This window comes from Sceloporus occidentalis, unplaced genomic scaffold (assembly GCF_023333645.1).
Source record: "Sceloporus occidentalis isolate IW3139 unplaced genomic scaffold, rSceOcc1.0.p SCAF_3, whole genome shotgun sequence".
Taxonomy (NCBI): Eukaryota; Metazoa; Chordata; class Lepidosauria; order Squamata; family Phrynosomatidae; genus Sceloporus; species Sceloporus occidentalis.
Genome location: NW_028316983.1, coordinates 238,758,541 through 238,776,984, shown reverse-complemented (window position 1 = coordinate 238,776,984; position 18,444 = coordinate 238,758,541). Strand labels below are relative to the sequence as shown.

Genomic DNA, 18,444 nt, shown 5'->3' with positions numbered 1-18,444 from the left:
TTTTACTTACTGGCAAACCTAAAGCAAATCTGTCATGGAGAAAGATTTGTTCAGAGGGGTTTTGCCTTTACCTTCCTCTGAGGCCAAGAGAGTGTGCCTTGCCCAAGGTCACCGAGTAGGTTTCCATGGCTGAGCAGGGATTCAAATCCTGGTCTCCAGAGTCATAGTCCAGTGCGGAAATCTCTACCTCATACTGGTTCTATCAGCTCTCACAGTTGACCTTAAGTGATATCATTTCCATCAAATTAATGTTGTTGTTTTTTGGCAACTTTTGCTCTTCACATAGTTGCAATTTTTATCAATAAAAAGCAGACATGGGAATGTTCATTCACAGCATGCTTTCTAAACTCTGCTCAGAGATAAGAAGTGACAGAATTTCTTGGACTTGAAAACCTCCCCTGTTTATTCATATATAATTAGATATGTACATGTTTTTTCTCGATAGTCTTGACTGATATTGCCAAACACTGCCTTCTTTCTTTTATGTATGTTGACCCAGCCCTTAATTGAATCTTTTCTGTGAAATATGAAGACAGCAATGTTTAAATAGTGGGAAGATACCCATCGAGTAATGGGTTACTTAACATCTCCCCTAAATTCAATAGGAACAACTTCTTTCTTCTTGTGAATCAGGCATTTTTGCTTTCAAACAAGGGTCATTGGGAGCATGTATCTGATTTTGAAGCCAATTGGCACTTGCAGGGAGTTTTCCAGTTGATACTCTTGAATGACTAATTTGTGAATTGTGGTAGAGGGAGGTGGCTGTCAGTAATGCCAAAGAAGGTCCAAGTAGGCAAGTATGCGATTCTGGGTTGCATCAATAGAAATATAGTGTCTAGATTGAAGGAAGTAATAGTACCACTCTATTCTGCTTTGGTCAGGCCTCACCTGAGATACTGTGTCTAATTCTGGGGACCACAATTCTAAAGGGATGTTGAAGCTGGAGTATCTAGAGAGGAGGGCGACCAAAATGGTGAAGGGTCTGGAAACCATGCCTTATGAGGAGAGACTTGGGGAGCTGGGTATGTTTAGACTGGAGAAGAGATGTTTAAGAAGCAATATGATAGCCCTGTTTCAATATTTGAAGGGATGTCATATTGAGGATGGAGCAAGCTTGTTTTTTGCATCTCCAGAGAATAGAACCTGGAGCCATGGATTCAAACTATAGAAAAAAGAGATTCCACCTCTTCCTGACAGTGAGAGCTGTTTGACAGTAGAATACACTGCCTTGGAATATGATGGAGTCTCTTGGGAGGTTTTTATAGAAATGCTGGATGGTTATCTGTGGTAGGTGCTTTGATTGTGAGTTCCTGCATGGCAGAGGATTGGACTGGATGGCCCTTGAAGTCTTTTTGAACTCTATGATTCTATAAGTATGTAACTCTTGGCCACTTCCTTCTCTTGGAGGGCAGAGCTGCATGTGCCTTACACCCTGCCTAAACTGATCTGCTACTTTGAGTTGTAGAAGAAGACGCTGTCCCATAACTCGTGTTGAAGAAAGTTCCAGCATCCAGCCCAGCCCATTCCTTTATATGTCATCTTGTCTTTCACATCTGGTCTTGAGCCATATTTGCTCGATACATTTTGAAGAACAACAAACCCTTTTAAAATGCTCTTTTCTCTGCCATCTTCTGTCCGTCCTCTGCCCTCTCCCTAAGAAGCACGTTGTTCACAATCTTAGGTAGAAATTATTTCCTTTGTGAAGAAATGGGCTATTACAAGACAGACCTAATATGATCCACATTTCTTCTTGTCACACTATCCATATAAAAGAACCAATGGGGCAAGGGGTAATGTATACTGTCCACGATTTCACACAGAAGCTTCTTCTTTCAAAGTCAAATGTGACAGTGTTCAACCTTCATGGCTCTTCTTCACTTACATGTGAGTGAAACTTAGTATCACTGAAGTCATTATTTCCATCTGGTTCAACTACACATCTTGCTCTAGGTCATAAGCACACTGTATTTAGGATTAAGTGCAGGTTCATACCTCTTCTGATCAGTTCTGTCACCAGCTGTTCAAAGGCACAGTAATTTAAGGCAAGTAGAAATGGATACTTGTTTTTGTCATGACTGGAACAAAAACCGAGTCAATGTACATAGTGAACTGCACCCATTATTATTTTTAATTATTTTATTTATTACATCCATCACACCAATATACATACATACATCTATACTTTCACATACACATACACATACACATAACACATTTCCATACACCTACTAACACAGACATAAACATATGCATATACCATTTCTACTATTTACATCTTTCATCTCATATATGATACCTATATCCTTTTTCCAACCTATAGTTCTCTTTATTATATATCTTCTCTTCTTAAAAAATTTCCTGTCTTCTTATGTCATTACTTGATTTCTTCACTCAGTTTTTTCTATAATCTTTTTCCAATATTCCATTAATAGGTTCCACTCTTCTTCTGCGTCTTCATTATCCTCTTTCTTTTCTTTTAAATTTTTAGACAGCTTATCAGTCTCTCTCATATCTAATAATTTACTAAACCATTCCTCTAGTGTCGGGGTTTGGGTTGATTTCCACTTTTGTGTGTACAGCAGCTTAGCTGTTGTAATCATATATAGTATTAGTTTTGAATATTTCTTCTCCAATTCTACCTCTAATCTATATGTCAAATTTAGTAAATATAATTCTGGATTTATTTGAAAAGTCTTTCCTAGAATATCTGTTATTGTTGTATGAACCTTGTTCCAAAACTGCTTTGCCTTTTTACAAGTCCCCCATATGTGGTAATATGATCTTTCTGGGTTTGTTTTTTTTTTAACACTTCCAGCATGTCTTATTTACATTCTTATAAATTTTCGCCAGTTTAGATGGTGTAAGAAGCAACATGTAAAAAACATTTTGTAATAATTTTCGTTTAAATTCTGGTGAACTGCACCCATTATTGAACCCCTTATTGGTGGTACTGGGCAATCTTTGGTCCACCAAATGTTTGGGACTTCAGTTCCATCATGGCCAGTGTCCTGGGATTCTGGTAGTTGTCATCCAAAAACATCTGGAGGACCAAAGATTTCTTACTCCTGTATTACTACAACATTTTCATTTTAGTTACTTATATATTTTTTAAAAAACCTTGTGAACCACTTGTTTCTCAGTCTCGGGGAAAAGATGAGGTATTGAGAGACAGAGAGAGGCCCTGTCTTCATGGGCCAAATAAAATATCCTCCCTCCATTCCCATGGCAAGCAGCTTAATCCCCTCTGTATACGCCCCTTAAAACAAAACAAAACAAAACCCTCACCTTTTGCTCCAAATATTCCTGGAAGATCTGGAGCACTCCATTTTGACACCGTTTATAATATATTCTGTTGTGCCATCCATTGCCAACACTGCTGCTGTCACATATCTCTTGCTCTGAGATTAGAACAAGCTGTCCAGCCATGTGATTGATGGTGGGCACCTTGTTCTGATCTTAGAGTAAGCAATATGTGGGAATGGAAGCATTGCTGGGGGGCACAGCAGGATACATGTATGAATATCTGCCTTGCATTTCAAGGGGAGTGCCTAAGTAACAGGAGGACATTGGAGCAGCTCTGAGGCCAAAATACTTCAGCCTGGTCCTGGAGTATTCTGGCCAATGTGGATACCATCAGAAAGCGAATGAGAGAAAGGGAAAGGCAGTTGCCTCTTTGATTTCATTCTTTGTCTCGAGATCACCCTGTGCATTTTAGTCAGGGAGACTAAAGTACCTGGTTAACATGGAAGCCACTATTCACAACTATGTGATGGCTTCTGCCCCCAATAAAAATACTTGATTTGGCTTTAATGACAAATCTGCCACTCCAAGATCTTCCTTAGATCTGTGAATTTTCAATGGCAAGACTAGCAGGTCTACCTGGCAATGAATTGCAGAGAACTATTCAAGAAAAATGTTTAACTGAGGCAGAGCAGGTAAGCGCCTGATGCATTTACAACCACATACACACATACATGTGCCAAAGTCATCAGTTTATGAAGGCTGAAGAGTTGTTTTTCTGTTAAGTAATTGTTTGCTTTATTGCTACTTACACATTCATTTTAATAGGCAGTAAAACACAAACTGCAGTACCCACACTTTCTGAGCTTCTGACATGTATCAAATTGACAACCTTGCTAGTTTTTAAGTAGCGGTGCACAAGATAGGCCTATAAATTTGGGTTATTATTATAGCCAATCTAACATTTATTTATAATTAATGCTGGGGACTTTATATCCTAATGACAATTATGGGCTTTCTCTAAAGGAGAAGAAGAGATTATTTTTGTTTGTTTGTTTGTTTTGTTCTAGGGTTGTTGCTGTTTTTATTACTCCTATAGCAACGTAAACCAGCTCATAAGCCACTTGGAAAAGATGGATTTGTTTGCCAAGGGTTTGCTGGCTTTTGTCAAAAGAGAACAGAACTGTCACCTATTCCTTTCTGATGAAATAGTTTTTACTCTGCGCCATTAAGTCAACCTCAGTCTATGACAATCCTATGAATAGGAGACCTTTAGGAGGAAGTATTATTAACAGCTCTACTCAGGTCTTGCAAATTCAGGGCCATGGCTTCCTGGATTGAGTGGACACACTTATAATGTGCTCTTTCTTTTTGCGTATTACCTCCAGATTTACCAAGCATTGTCATCGTTTCCAATTACCCCCAAAGGTGAATAGTAATAAATGAACAAAATGTGGGTTGAAACCCTGCACCAAGAAGACAGAGTGTACCTTGGCACTCATGGAGATATGTGATGATTGTGCATTAGTGAATTGCTAAATCACACAACTAAATATACAAACAAATGCCAAAAGCATGATCGCAATGCATAGTGCACATCTGCATGCAGAATTTGGAGTACACATTATTCATCTGCACGTGGAGTCACACTGGCACTGCATGTTCAATTCTGCTTCCACAACCTTCAATAGAATACAAATTTCCGCATCAAGAAGAAATGTCCAACCATTTCTGGTGGGGAAATTGCTCATGCATGAGTTCAACAAAGGCCATTCACTAACAGGATGCCAGTCATGCTTTATTGCTTTGTTTGTCCCCCCGCCCTTAATATCCCAATATTTATAGACTGACTTTATAGTTTGAAACATGGGCATATTCAGCCTGGTGAAGAGAAGACTGAGGAAAAATATGATTGCATCCCTTTCAAGATAGCAAGGACTTTCACAGGGGTGCAGGTTTGTTCTTTACTGCCCTAGAAGGTAGGACCAAGTCTAATGGTTACAACAGGGTAGATTTTGATTCAACATTAGAAGGAATGTCTTGATGGTAAGAGTAGTTCGGCAATGGGACCAATTACCTAGAAAGGCAATATATATAAAAGAAATAAGTTAATCATTGCTGCCTTTTTATTTTCAGTTCTTCCTCCTAACTGTGGGATTGACTAAACAAACTAAGAAGTTTCCACTCATAAGCTTAGCATTCTGTCAAAACCAAGATCATCAACTAGTTCTTCTCCCAACAAATTGGCATCGTCCACATTTTGGATATAGTGCTAAACATTATGATCAGAATCCTGTTGGTTAGTTTTAACCAGAGCAAACTGACTGAAACAACTGCTAAACAATGAGTCAACGTGTAGTTAAATCCTATTGATTCGATGGGTCTATTTTTGTTGGAAGTAAAAATTGGAGATCCAGCGTGCTATAGTGGTTTGAGTATTGTACTACGACTCTGGAGTATTGTACTACGACTCTGGAGATGAGAGTCTGAATCCTTGCTAGGCCATGGAAACCCACTGGGTGACTTTAGGCAAGTCACATTCTCTCAGCCTCAGAGGAAGGCAGTGGCAACTCATTCTCAACAAACGTTGCCAAAAAAACCCCATGACAGGTTCACCATAGAGTTGCCATAAGTAAGAAACTATTTGAAGGGAAACAACAACAATAACAACAAATACCGGATCTATGAGTGTTGGGCTAATGGTAATTAAAGGCCAACAATGCTAGAAGGCACAACATTCCCTACTTCTTTTCTGTGCGGTACAGGAAATCCATAAATTAATTTCAGAATACTTTTGGGTTTATTTGTATTTTTCTACGTTTTAAAGTTTGCATGAAATGGTTTGGAGGGTGGATGCTATATTTTGGTCAGAACCACAGTACTGTTGAAGTAGCTGCTTCAGTCCTACTTCCTACTGCCATTTCCCAGATCTTACTCTCTTGCATCCTTTTTTGGACTACATAACCATGCTAGCTAGAAGATTGTGTCTGAAAGAAGTATACTTTTCAAGCTCTGGTTGATGATCTCTTCTATCTGAACTCTCTATCTGTAACATGAGACCTGCAAAGCCTGGTTCCTTGCTTCTCTTTTGGATCAGTTCCACCTAATCCAAGAAGGTGGGGCCCTGGCTCGCTATTACAAAAGGCTGTTCCTGCAACCAAAAGTGTCACTCTACGTGGCATGCATTATAGGAGGACGTACAGGGTAGCATGTGTTTTGCAGCTGCCTGCTGGGAGAGAAGGATCGAGAAGGGCCACTTTATCATGGGGGGGAAAGGTAGCTGAGGTATGTGGGTGAGGTCCATTTCTTGGGAGTATCAGTGAACTTCTTTAACATGGCTTTGTGTTTGCTTGAGGAATGTAAACGTGGGGAGATTAATTTGTTTCTGCCTTTAGCTTAAAAGAGATGCATGTACCTTCGATTCTTTGTGTCTTATAGCTGTGTTGGTGCTTTGACAAATGTTAAATCAAATCACTTTAAATCGTAACATTCTGATACTACATTTTGTACAATTGATATTATAGGAGTTTTTTGGCTTATTTACAGAGTTTTATAGGAAGTATTGATAACATTGTTCTTGCTATTATGTCTTCTCATGACATTTTCTATCCCTCCCCTGACACACACATGCATGCGTGTATTGTCTTTAAGTCACCTGTCAACATATATGTGTGTATGTGCCTCCAAGCCACTTGTCAACTTATGGCCACCCCATGAATTTTACAGGATTTCCTTAGACAAGAAATACTCAGGTTGATTTGCCAGTTGCTTTATCTTATGGTAGCCCCACAAATTTCCTAGGGTTAAAGGTGATTTGCCATTGCTTTCCTTTGAACTACAGCCTACAGCAGCTGCTATTCCCTGGCAGCCACCCATCCAAGTATTAACCAAGATTGATCCTGCTTATCTTCCAGAATCAGGTGGGATCTAGTGCCTTCAATTGATTTATACATTTGTTGCTGTTGTTAGCTGCCCTAAAATCAATCTCTACTCATGGTGACCCTGTGGATCTCCAAGGCCCCCTATCCTCCACTTCTTTGCTCCAGTCTTGCAGGTTCAGGCTTGTGGTCTTCCTGATTGATTCTAGCCAAGGGAGTCCTGGTTGCACAGTGGTGAAATGCCTGTACTACAGCCATTCACAGCCACAAGATTGTGAGTTTGATGCCAGGGCTCCAGGGTTGTCTCAGCCTTACATCCTTCCATAGGCTGCTAAAATGAGTATCCAGCTTGTTGGGGGCAATTAGCTTACACATTGTAAACCACTTAGGGAGTGCTTAAGTGCATTGATAAGTGGTATAGAAATATACTTGCTATTGCTATTGCTATCTGGCTTGCTCTCTTCCTCTCTTTCTACTGCCCTCTACTTTCTCCAGAATCATTGTCTTTTCTAATGAATCTTTCCTTCTCATGGTATGTCCAAAGTATGACAACCTCAATTTAATCATTCTGGCTTCCAGTGAGCGTTTAGGCTTGATCTGTTCTAGGACCCATTCATTTGTCTTTTTGGTTTTCCACAGTATCCCCAGCACCCTTCCCCAGTAGTACATATTAAACCATTTTCTCTCTGCCTCCTTTCTTTACTTTCCACTTTCACATCCATACATGATGATGGGGAATACAGTGGTTTGGGCAATCCTCGCTTTGGTAGTCAGTATTATGTCTTCGCACTTTAGGCTCTTGTCTAGTTCTTTTGTAGCTGCCCTTCCCAGTCCTGGCCTTCTTCTGAATTCTTGACTGCAATCTTCACTCTGATCAATATTTGATCCAAGGCATGGGAATTCTTTGTCTATTTCTATTTTGCCATTATCTAGGATGAATTCGTGTAGCTCTTCCATGGTCATTATTTTGATTTTCTTAATATTCAGCATTAAATCTACCTTAGCACTTTCTTCTTTGACTTTTTTTAGTAATTGTTCCAGGTCTTTGTTGTTTTCTGCTAGTAGTATGGTGTCATCTGTGTCTCTAAGGTTGTTAATGTTTCTTTACTCCTCTTTCCTCTGAGTCTAAGCCTGCTCTGTGTATGATATTTTCTTCATACACATTAAACAAATAGGAGGATGGAATACATCCTTGCCTGACTCCTTTGCCGACTGGGGACTATTCTGTTTCTCCGTGTTCAGTTCCAACTGACCTCTTGTCCTGAGTAGTGGTTACACATCAAGACAATGAGGTATAATGGTGCTCCCATTCCCCTAAGAGCAAGCCATAGCTTTTCATGATCTATGTAGCTGAATGCTTTGTTGTAGTCAATAAAGCACATTTAGGCATACACTCTACAAACCTATAAGGGGAAAAAGATGAAATCATTGCATGGTGTATTTTGATTAATAATCCTAAGAGCTATCTATCTGGAAGCCATCTAAGTAATGTGAGTGAGTTAGTGTGTGTTGGCTAAATGTGGGTGTTTTGACATCTTTGGTCTGTTTTATGAAACAAATATTTTGAATGTGTTTGGAGGGAAAGTAAGTGCCATGTTTTCCTGCTTTGCCAACGTGGATATAAAGAATGATATAATGAAGTTACTCATAAATCTACCAATGTTTCTGCTATGTGCCGAGGGTTTGTTTACTCTTCTTGGAAGTTGTTTTCATGCCCTGCTGCCTGAGGCAAGAATCTCACCTGGCCTAATGGGAGAGCTGGCCCTGGCTGTGTTTAGGAAACATTGCATATAAAGAAACATTACTCTATGGTGATAAGACTGGTGTACTTTGCAAGTTTGCCATTTTATAGAGATCGTTGGTTGATATTTCATATTAAGATTTTTATTTAATGTAGCTATGCATGTTTATAAGTATTACGTGTCTGCTACAAAAAAATCCCAAATACTATATAATATTAAAACCAGAAGATGAAGCCCTCTGGATGGTTAGAAAGCAAAATTAAGTACTGACTCTTTTGTACGTACACATAGAGAAAGTATCTACACTACTTAGTTATCCCAGCTTTATACTTTTTTAACTGCTTAGGTCCTATTCTTCTGGGATCTGTAGTTTGGGGAGATGCTATGAATTTAATCCTTGATTGCTCTAGTGCTTGTAGTTACTGGGATTCTTCTATAGCTCTCTATAAGAGAAGTACTTCACCAAATTACAAATCCCAGAATAGAGTTATGACAGGTAAAGTAAGGTCAGGATTATACAGTGTGACTTCAGATCTGTGTAGACAGCACTCTTCAACACAAACTTAAGGTACAGTGGGCTCTTTATATCTGCTAGGGTTTAGTTCCAGGACACACACACACCCCAGATACCAAAATCCATGGATACTCAAGTCCCATTAAATACAATGGCACAGGAAGATTATGTCTCTTGAATAAAATGGCAAAATCAAGGTTTGCTTTTGGGAATTTTATCTATTTTTAAAATATTTGCAAACCGTGGATGCCTGAATCCATGGATTTAAAAAAAAAATCTATGGATATGGAGGGCTGACTGTGCGTTGACAAAATTCCTAAATGTGTTTACATGTACATTGTTTCATGTGATGAAACTGAACATTTGGTACGATTTGATGTGTTTTAAAAAAAATTAAAATAATAAAAACTTTATTTTTTTAAAAAAATATTTTAAACAATTTAATTTTTATTTTTTAAAAAAAGTTTTAAAATTTATTTAAACAAACAAACAAATGAAACCCCAGGGCCTCTCCTTTCTCTTCCCACTGGGCCTCACCTCACTTACACCACCTTTTTGGTGTTTTAAGGGGATGCAGGCAAATTGCATCACTCCTTTCTGCCAAAAGGCACATGTTTAGGGAGCAGTTGTGTCATCCCCCTTTAGGGTGTCACCTGGTGCTGTCCGCATCCCTTGCACCCCCTAGTGATGCCCCTGCTGATATATACACACACTACTTTCTCCTGTACAAAATAAAAGAATCATACAGTTGGAGGATACCACAAGGGTCATCCAGTCCAACCCCCTGTCATGTGGGAATACACAATAAAACATAAACTCCTTTGCTTTCTGCCTGGTATCTACAACACAGAGACAATGACTTATTCTCAAATGACACAGAGCCATGATTGCTTTACAGCACGTCTCCCCTGACTAGTGCCCACTTTCATGCCATTCCTTGTCCCGGTGCCAAAAAAGATATTTGGCTGAGGTGACTTGGCAAAGGACAACTTGACAACCTCTTCCTCCTCAGTTGCCAAACAAACAGCTCACTGCTGGCTCAACAGCACATGCCAGGGCTTCTGTTCCTTGTCCTTTCAAGACTTAAAACAGAAAAGCGTTAAGAAGGGTTGGACACCAATAACAGAATATTTAAGAACCAAAAATGGTGGCAAATAATAATCCAGGTGGCAGATTAGGATCATATTAATGAATTATTGAGAAGACAAGGAAAACCACTGACAGAAAGAAAGACAGAATATTTATATTGACATTATAATATCTTATGGCTTGTTTCTTTTACTTTCATATATAAGAAAAGTAAACTTAGATAAGGGAGCCAGCATGGTGTAGTAGTTTGTGTGTTAGACTAAGGCTCTGGAAACTAGTGTTCGAATCCCTGCTTAGCCATGAAAACCCATTGGGTGACCTTGGACAAGTCACACACTCTCAGCCTCAAAGGATAGCAATGGCAAATTCCCTCTGAAGAAATTTGCCAAGAAAACCCAATGAAAGGTTGGCCTTAGGGTTGCCATAAGTAAAAAATGACTTGAAGGCAAAACAACAACAACAAAACATAGATACATTGGAGCAATGATCCCCAATCTTTGGTCTTTTGAGTGTTTTGGATGGAAACCCCCAGAATCCCCAGCCAGCTTGGCCAGAAGTCAGGAGTTCTGGGACCTGAAGTCCCAAACATCTGGAGGACCAATGTTTGAAACCACTGCATTAGAGGAATATAGCTTTACATATCATTAAATGGTAAATGTTAGAGCTAAATATTGCAGCTGAAGATGAGAGGTTAGGAAGTCATTAATTGTTTTTACTGCTGTTATGAAAATTGTTTGTTAGTCTATTTGCCATTGTTGTCCATATTTTTGTTACATTTTATCTTTTTGTTACATTTATGCTTTTATGTCTTTTTTATTACGTCCTAGATGTTTTTGAATTTTGTGTTGTTGTTGCTTGAGTGTTCCAAAATAAATTGTGAAATAAAAAACAAACGAACAGAAAAGTTATCCATCAGAAAAGAAAGAAGGAAAAAATAGCATGGAAAGGAGTAGATGAAACACCAGGGAAAGCCGCGGTAATGTGACTGGAGCAAATAGCCTTTATTTTTCAGCATTAGGGCGGTGTGAAGGTGAATGGTTTTTAAAGCCATACAAAAGAGAGAGAGGAGTTGAGGGAGCAGACAAGCTATCACTGCAGCTCATCTCAGGAACTCCAAAGAGAGCAGCTGACAACTTTAAGGCCTGGAGTAATGGCTTATTAATGCGAGGGTCTGGAGAAGAAATTAGATTTTTTGGACTACAGCTCCAAGAAAATCCCTAGCCAACAAGACTGGTGCAGGTGCAGGAATTATAGTGAGATGGGGAAGGAGACTCTTCCAAGCTCTGGTTCATACTCTTTGTCTGCACTATGGCCAAAGAGTAAATGAATTAAATATGTCTGTTCGACACACCGAGAAACATGAAAAAAACAGGGAGTTCTTTTTTGGTACAAACTGGGATTTTCACCTGTTTGTTTGTTTTGGATTAATGTGTAGGACTACACCAATATAGGACTGTATCAGAAAATTAAGTATCAATGTGCAATTTACATTTTATGGCCACTGTCTTTAATAATTCTTGTAAAAAAAAAAAGGGGGGGGGGAAGCTCTTTTAAAGCAGCTTGTTAGGGTTGAACTTACATTAACTGAAGGACTTGTTCCCAGACGGTATTTCATGCACCATAAAATAAAAGTGATTAAAAAGAAGCCACTGATATTGGATTTAAAGGAAGGCAAAAGCAAACCTCCTCTGAACCAATATTGCCAAGAGAACCCTGTGATAGGGTCACCATAAGTTGGAAACAACTTGAATGCACACAACAAAACCAAGAAAAACACTGACATTGAATCTAACACTGGTCTAACAATGAACAATGGTCAATAAACAGTTAAAATATTTGAATGCATACAGTCATTGCTGTTCCAGCAAGAGGACTGGAAAAAATATGAATAATCAATTTTTAAAAAGGAGTGATTTTTTCTTTTAAATGTCATTACCTTTAAACCAGCCATCCCTGCTGTTTGATAAGAGGGACAATAGCAGGCAGCAATATGTTTATTGAGAGACAGAGAGAGAGATAGAAACAAAGCAGGATTAGTATGTCTGTGTGCTAGAAGTGAGGGATAAATCTCCTCTGCCTTCACAGTCCTGCCTAAAGTCATACACTAGCCTGGCATCAAAGTTACAGTTGGCCCTCCATATCCATGGATTCTCCATCCACAGATTCAATTATCCGTGGCAAAAAGCAAACCTTGATTTTGATATTTTGTATAAGGGACACCATTTTACTATGCCATTGTATTTAATAGAACTTGAGCACCCACAGATGTTGCTATCCATGGGGGACAGGGGTCCTGGAACCAAACCTCCACAGATACCAAGGGGCCACTGTATTTCCCTTTTGGGATTGAGGGCTGTTTTCAGGTGAAGATGACTTTCCACAGTATTGTGGGGCAGAAAGAAAGTGACCAGAGTTGACCAAGTGACCATTGTTCCAACCAGACTTTAGAAATGTTACATTTCTAGACTACTGCTGTTAGAATCTCAGCATGTCTGGTTGCAAGAATGTCCCAGACAGCTTGTCTGATGGACTTGTTTTCTAGGGTTTTTTGGAAGGTATAGTCCAAAAAAGTAACTTTTCCAGGATCTGATCTAATCATTTCTCTACACTGGTTCTAAGTTGTCTGATGACCAAACTGAAATTACCAAAATGACAACTTTCAGGTCAGATTAAAGTCTCTGTCTCTTTCCCTCTTATAGATACAAGAAGGCACTGTGTCTGTCCCTACATCTTCTTTGCTGCTGAGCTGAAGTTTTGCCTGAGAACACACCAGAATAGGAGAGGCACTTTGGCAAAAACAAGGAGCAAGAAGTGGTGACCTGCTATGACAGGAGAGGAAAAAAATCCATCAACAGTACATCCAGTGTTTGGAAAAGCAGCCAAGTGAAAGAGCCTGGCAAGGTAAATGGGTCCCTTTGTGTTCTCACAATACAAAGTTGGACTCAGGTTCAGTAATGGAGCCCTCCTTTCTGAAATCTCTCATGTCAAAAGGGGTGAGATGGTTGAAGAGCTGTTGAATGTTAACGGAGCCGTCCTTCCTTGGGCAGACACTGGCAAAAGGCAGAGTTAAAGGCAGTTCTCTAAGAAGAATACTTAATTTTGTGAAACCAACTGCCTGCCCAAAGGCTTTCAGTTTAGTCCCCTAGGAGTCTTGGCTTTACAGCAGAAACGAAACTGTGACGCTGAAGGCTTTCATGGCTGGCATCCATAGTTTTTTGTGGGTTTTTGGGACTATAAGGTCACGTTCTAGAAGAGTTTATTCCTGACGTTTCCCTAGCATCTTTATACTGACATCTTCAGAGCCACATCTGTTGAAAAAATATCAGGAATAGACTCTTCTAGAACACAGCCTCATGGGTCTACTCTAGATGGCACTGACCATGGCATTTATGCTCCCCAAAGTAATATTTCTGAGTTCTGTCCAAATCCACCTTGACTGAGCCAGGGACATCAAGCAATGCATTGCTGAGGTATACATTGTCACTTTCTGAGGTTGGCATGATTGCTTTAGAAAAAGAGATTCCTTTTTGTCTGGCACTTTTGCAAACTTTTGAGGAGCATGTTGGCTTTTCAGAAAAAAAATTATTATGCTGAAAATCCTTTCTGTACGACATTTTAATTAAAGTCTTTTCTCCACTAATCTCTGCACATATGGATGTGGGATCCTTTGAAATTCTGTTTGAGCTGGCTGGGGGCTGGGAGGAAGCAGAAAATAAACCTTTCCTGAAAATAGAGAGGGGGAGAGCTTTGATATCTTGCATTTTAAAGGAAAAACAAATCACTAGCAATCACAACAGGAAAAGCTTTCCTCCACCTTTTCTTTATCCTTGCATCATTTTTTATTTTATTTTTTGTTTTGTCTGTGCTTTCCCTCAACCTTCAGTTATCACCCTCTACCTAATTCAGTATTAACATTTTTAATGCGCTTTAGGGTTCTCAGCCAAGAAACCACACAGGGGGCTTTGTAATGTGCAAATCCCTTCTGAATGTGATTTTTGCACTATGCACGCACGCACACACACATACTCCTGTTTCAGATAAAGCCAAGGCTATTGCTTCCCTAATGTATGCTAATCTTGTTTCTTTTAAGAACTTCCCACATGTAGAGCAAGAGAGTTGCATGGGAAGAAGCAACTGGGAGCCCAGCAAAGGATGTGGTCTGACCTACCCTCCAAATGCTTTCCATCTGTTCAAGCAGCAGAGTTAATGATCGGCTAATGCACTCACGTGCTAACACATACACAAGCACCCACACTATTTGTAAGGTACTAGACTGGAATCAAAACATGACCAAGATTTCATATTGATGAAATGGAATGTAACTTTATGCCCACAGAGATGCACAGTGATTGTAAGCCTCATCTCAAGTCCTACATTCCATTCTGTGTGCCTAATTTTAAGAAGGGTAGAGACAAGAGAATGAGAGAAAAACAAATCACCAGCAACATATCATATTCCATTCAAACTGGTGTAGTCCACATTGACAGGGTCAACTCTAGTGCTAACCAACATATATCAATAGATATGGAAAGCACAATGATGGCCAACAGACTGGAAATGATCAATATACATCCCCATCCATAAAAAAGGAGACACAAAAGATTGCAGCAACTATAGGACCATAGCACTAATCTCCCATGCAAGCAAAATCATGCTCAAAATTCCAACCATACATGGAGACAGAAATCCCAGTGGTCCAAGCAGAGTTTAGGAAAGGAAGAGGCACTAGAAACCACATAGCAAACTAGCTAATGGAGTGCACCAAGGAATACCAGGCGAAAACCAGCATGTGCTTTACAGACTATAGCAAAGCCTTTGACTGCATAGATCATGAAAGACTGTGGTACGCCCTCAAAGACATGGGAGTGCCAACACATCTGATAGTCCAGATGAGGACTCTGTACTCAGGACAAGAGGCTACCGTCAAAACAGAACACGGAGAAACAGAATGTTCCCAGTTGGCAAAGGGGTCAGACAAGGCTGCATCTTCAGCCTAGATAGTGAGGAAGTAGAAATAGTAAAAAAAAAGTTCTCATACCTGGGATCAAACATTGACAGGAACAGAGACTGTAACCAGGAAATCAGAAGAAGGTTAAGAATGGGGAGGGTGGCTATGAAAAAACATGAAAAGATCCTAAAATGCAAAGATACAACTGAGCATAAACATTAGAATCATATTATTATTATTATTATTATTATTAACCTTTAGTTATAAAGCGCTGTAAATTTACACAGCGCTGTACATACAATCTTTTTAATTGGACGGTTCCCTGCCCTCAGGCTTACAATCTAAAAAGACATGACACAAAGGGAGTGGCGGTGGGGTAGGGGCCTCTCTAGTAGGATAATACATATAAAATACATAGCAATACAGGAAATGATTCAATAAAACAGACAACAAAAGAACATCAAATAGCAAGTGACAATTATGCAATGCCTGGGAACGATCCATTGTATTCCCTGTTACAATGTATGGATGTGAGAGCTGGACAATTATGAAAGAAGATAGGAAGAAAGTCAATTCATTTGAGATGTGGTGCTGGAGAAGAGTGCTGAGGATCCCATGAATGACCAAAAAGACAAACAAATGGGTCCCAGAGCAGATCAAGCCAGAAATTTCCCTGGAAGCTAAAATGACAAAACTTAGGCTGTTGTATTTTGGACACATCATGAGAAGAGAGGACTCATTAGAAAAAAGAAAAACAATAATGCTGGGAAAGCTGGAAGGAAGTAGAAAGAGGAAGGCCATATGCTAGATGGATGGACTCTATTAAGGAGATCATGGATATGAAGTTGCAGGAACTAAGCAGAGCAGTGGAGGACAGGGAGTCTTGGAGATGTCTCATCCACAGGGTCGCCATGGGATGAGATCAACTTGAAGGTGGTTAACAACAACAACAAAGAGACAAGAGATTAAGGAAAAAAGTGCAAAGGCAGGACAACAGTTGTACATAAAGAAAACAAAAATAATAATAGTGTAGATTCTAGACAAATTCCAACCTGGACAATGAAGAAATAGAAGCAGTAAAAAAGTTCTCATACCTGGGATCAAACATTGATAGAAATGGGGACTGCAGTCAGGAAATCAGAAGTAGCACTTCCACCCTGTGAACTAGATCTATATCTGACTCCCAGCATTCTCCATGCGGCCATTGCCCCTCTGATTCTTTTTGGAGAACTGCTCTTATCTCCAGTTATTGATCAGAGATAAAAATTGGCCAACTCAGTACTGAAAAAAAAAAAAAAGGAGAACCTTTCTTCACTGTAGAGGCAATCCCTGCTTTGATTGCTTATTGGTAGGGAATTTAAGGCATTTAATCTGTTCTTTAAATACTTTCAGTTTTAAAGGTATTTAAAGAGCAAGATATTCTGGAAATATGGGGCATGCATTTCAAAAGTCTGGTTCTCTGACAGGTCCCTGAGTATACATTCCTAGTACTGACTTGTTTTTGTATATATGAACTTATTGAACTAGGTCTTATGCCTCACCAGATGTGCCTAGAATTGAGCCATATTTTATATGATTGATGAGAAACTATCAAAATTACTAAGAATTAGATCTAGCTCACTCATTTCATTTTTAACTCTATTTCTAATGTTCCTAGGCAGTGGTGGTTGGTGGCTTCCATGTCAATAGGACAGTGAATGCACTTCGGGTGTTAGTCTCAATTTTAAAGGACATGTCCAAGGTTCTAAACCCAACTCAGGGAGAAGGTTCAGTACTTTACCGTACTTCACTGTACTGATTCACCACCCCATTGGCATGGAAGTCACCAGCCATGCAGCTGTTAAGGCCCACCCACTGTTGGAAAGCAACCTGGGAATCCTTTTCTGACGGATGTTGCCTTCATACACACATTGTAGTCCATGCCCAGAGTTCTTAGACTGTGGTATTCCCACTTCTAGGCATCACAATTCAAGAAGGATGTTGACAAGCTGGAGCATGTCCAGAGAAGGATGGCCAAAATGGTGAATGGTCTGGGAGCCATATCCAGTAAGGAGCGGCTTAAGGAGCTGGGTGTGTTTAGCTTGAAGAGAAGGTTAAGAGGTGACATTATAGCCATATTTTAATATTTAAATGAAGATGGAGCAAGCTTGTTTTGTGCTGCTCCATACAGTAGGACAGAGATCTCTTTCTCTGTGTGCACTTATGTAGTTTTTGTTTCCACATGTCTGCCTCAGTCTATTGGGTTGCAACTCCTATCCCAGTTTAGTAGTTTATACTTCAGTGTCCAAGCTGCAAGTGGATGGAAAATTTTGCAGTGAAACCTAATAGTACAAGAGGGCAGGAAAAGGGTTAGAGCACCCAAGAATAGGAGAAGAGATCAGATAGTCAGAGTCTTCTAACAGAAGAGAAGAGTGAGAAAGATAAATATGCTAGCTCCATAAAGCACATCTGTCCCTGATATCATATATTAGTATGGATAGTGTTTGAATAACTGGAATCTGTAAATTATTTTTTTAAAAAAACTCATCTAAGAAATTACCTTAAGTGTTCCCAGAACTTGACCAGGAAAATGTGGTTGAGGTGGCATTAAGCACAGCTTAGTAGAACAGTTCCGCTGAAGCTGTAGGTTCAGATTGCTCTATCCAAAATAGTCACTGACCTTGTTCATACAGTTATATTTCTAAAGATAAATTGGGAAGCACCAGGCATAACTGCCTGCTTTCCCTATTCATAAGGTTCCAGAGTCAATCTCTGGCTTTGTTGTTATTGTGTGTTCAGTCAGACGTTCATATCCATGGATTCAACCATCCATGGGTTGAAAATATTTTTTTAAAAAATCCAGAAAGCACACCTTGGTTTTTGCCATTTTATATAAGGGGCACCATTTTATTTAATGAGACTTGAACACCCACATATTTTTGTATTCATGGGGGTCCCTGGAACCAAACTCCAGCAAATACCAAGGGCTCACTGTACAAGACATTACCAACTTACAGTAACCCCGAGATGAACCTATCCCAGGTTTTGCTTGAC

The 18,444-nt window shown here is 39.5% G+C and overlaps 1 protein-coding gene across 6 annotated transcripts in view; it reads left to right on the top strand.

The window, feature by feature from the left end:
* The window catches only part of ST3GAL1 (ST3 beta-galactoside alpha-2,3-sialyltransferase 1), a 137,498-nt gene that overhangs the window by 69,502 nt on the left and 49,552 nt on the right, over nucleotides 1-18,444 (top strand). For all 6 annotated transcript variants that reach the window (XM_089517994.1, XM_089517998.1, XM_089517997.1 and 3 more), the window contains one exon: nucleotides 13,163-13,364. The gene's annotated coding sequence lies outside the window, so the exon portion shown is untranslated. The remainder of the gene's footprint in view (nucleotides 1-13,162; nucleotides 13,365-18,444) is intronic.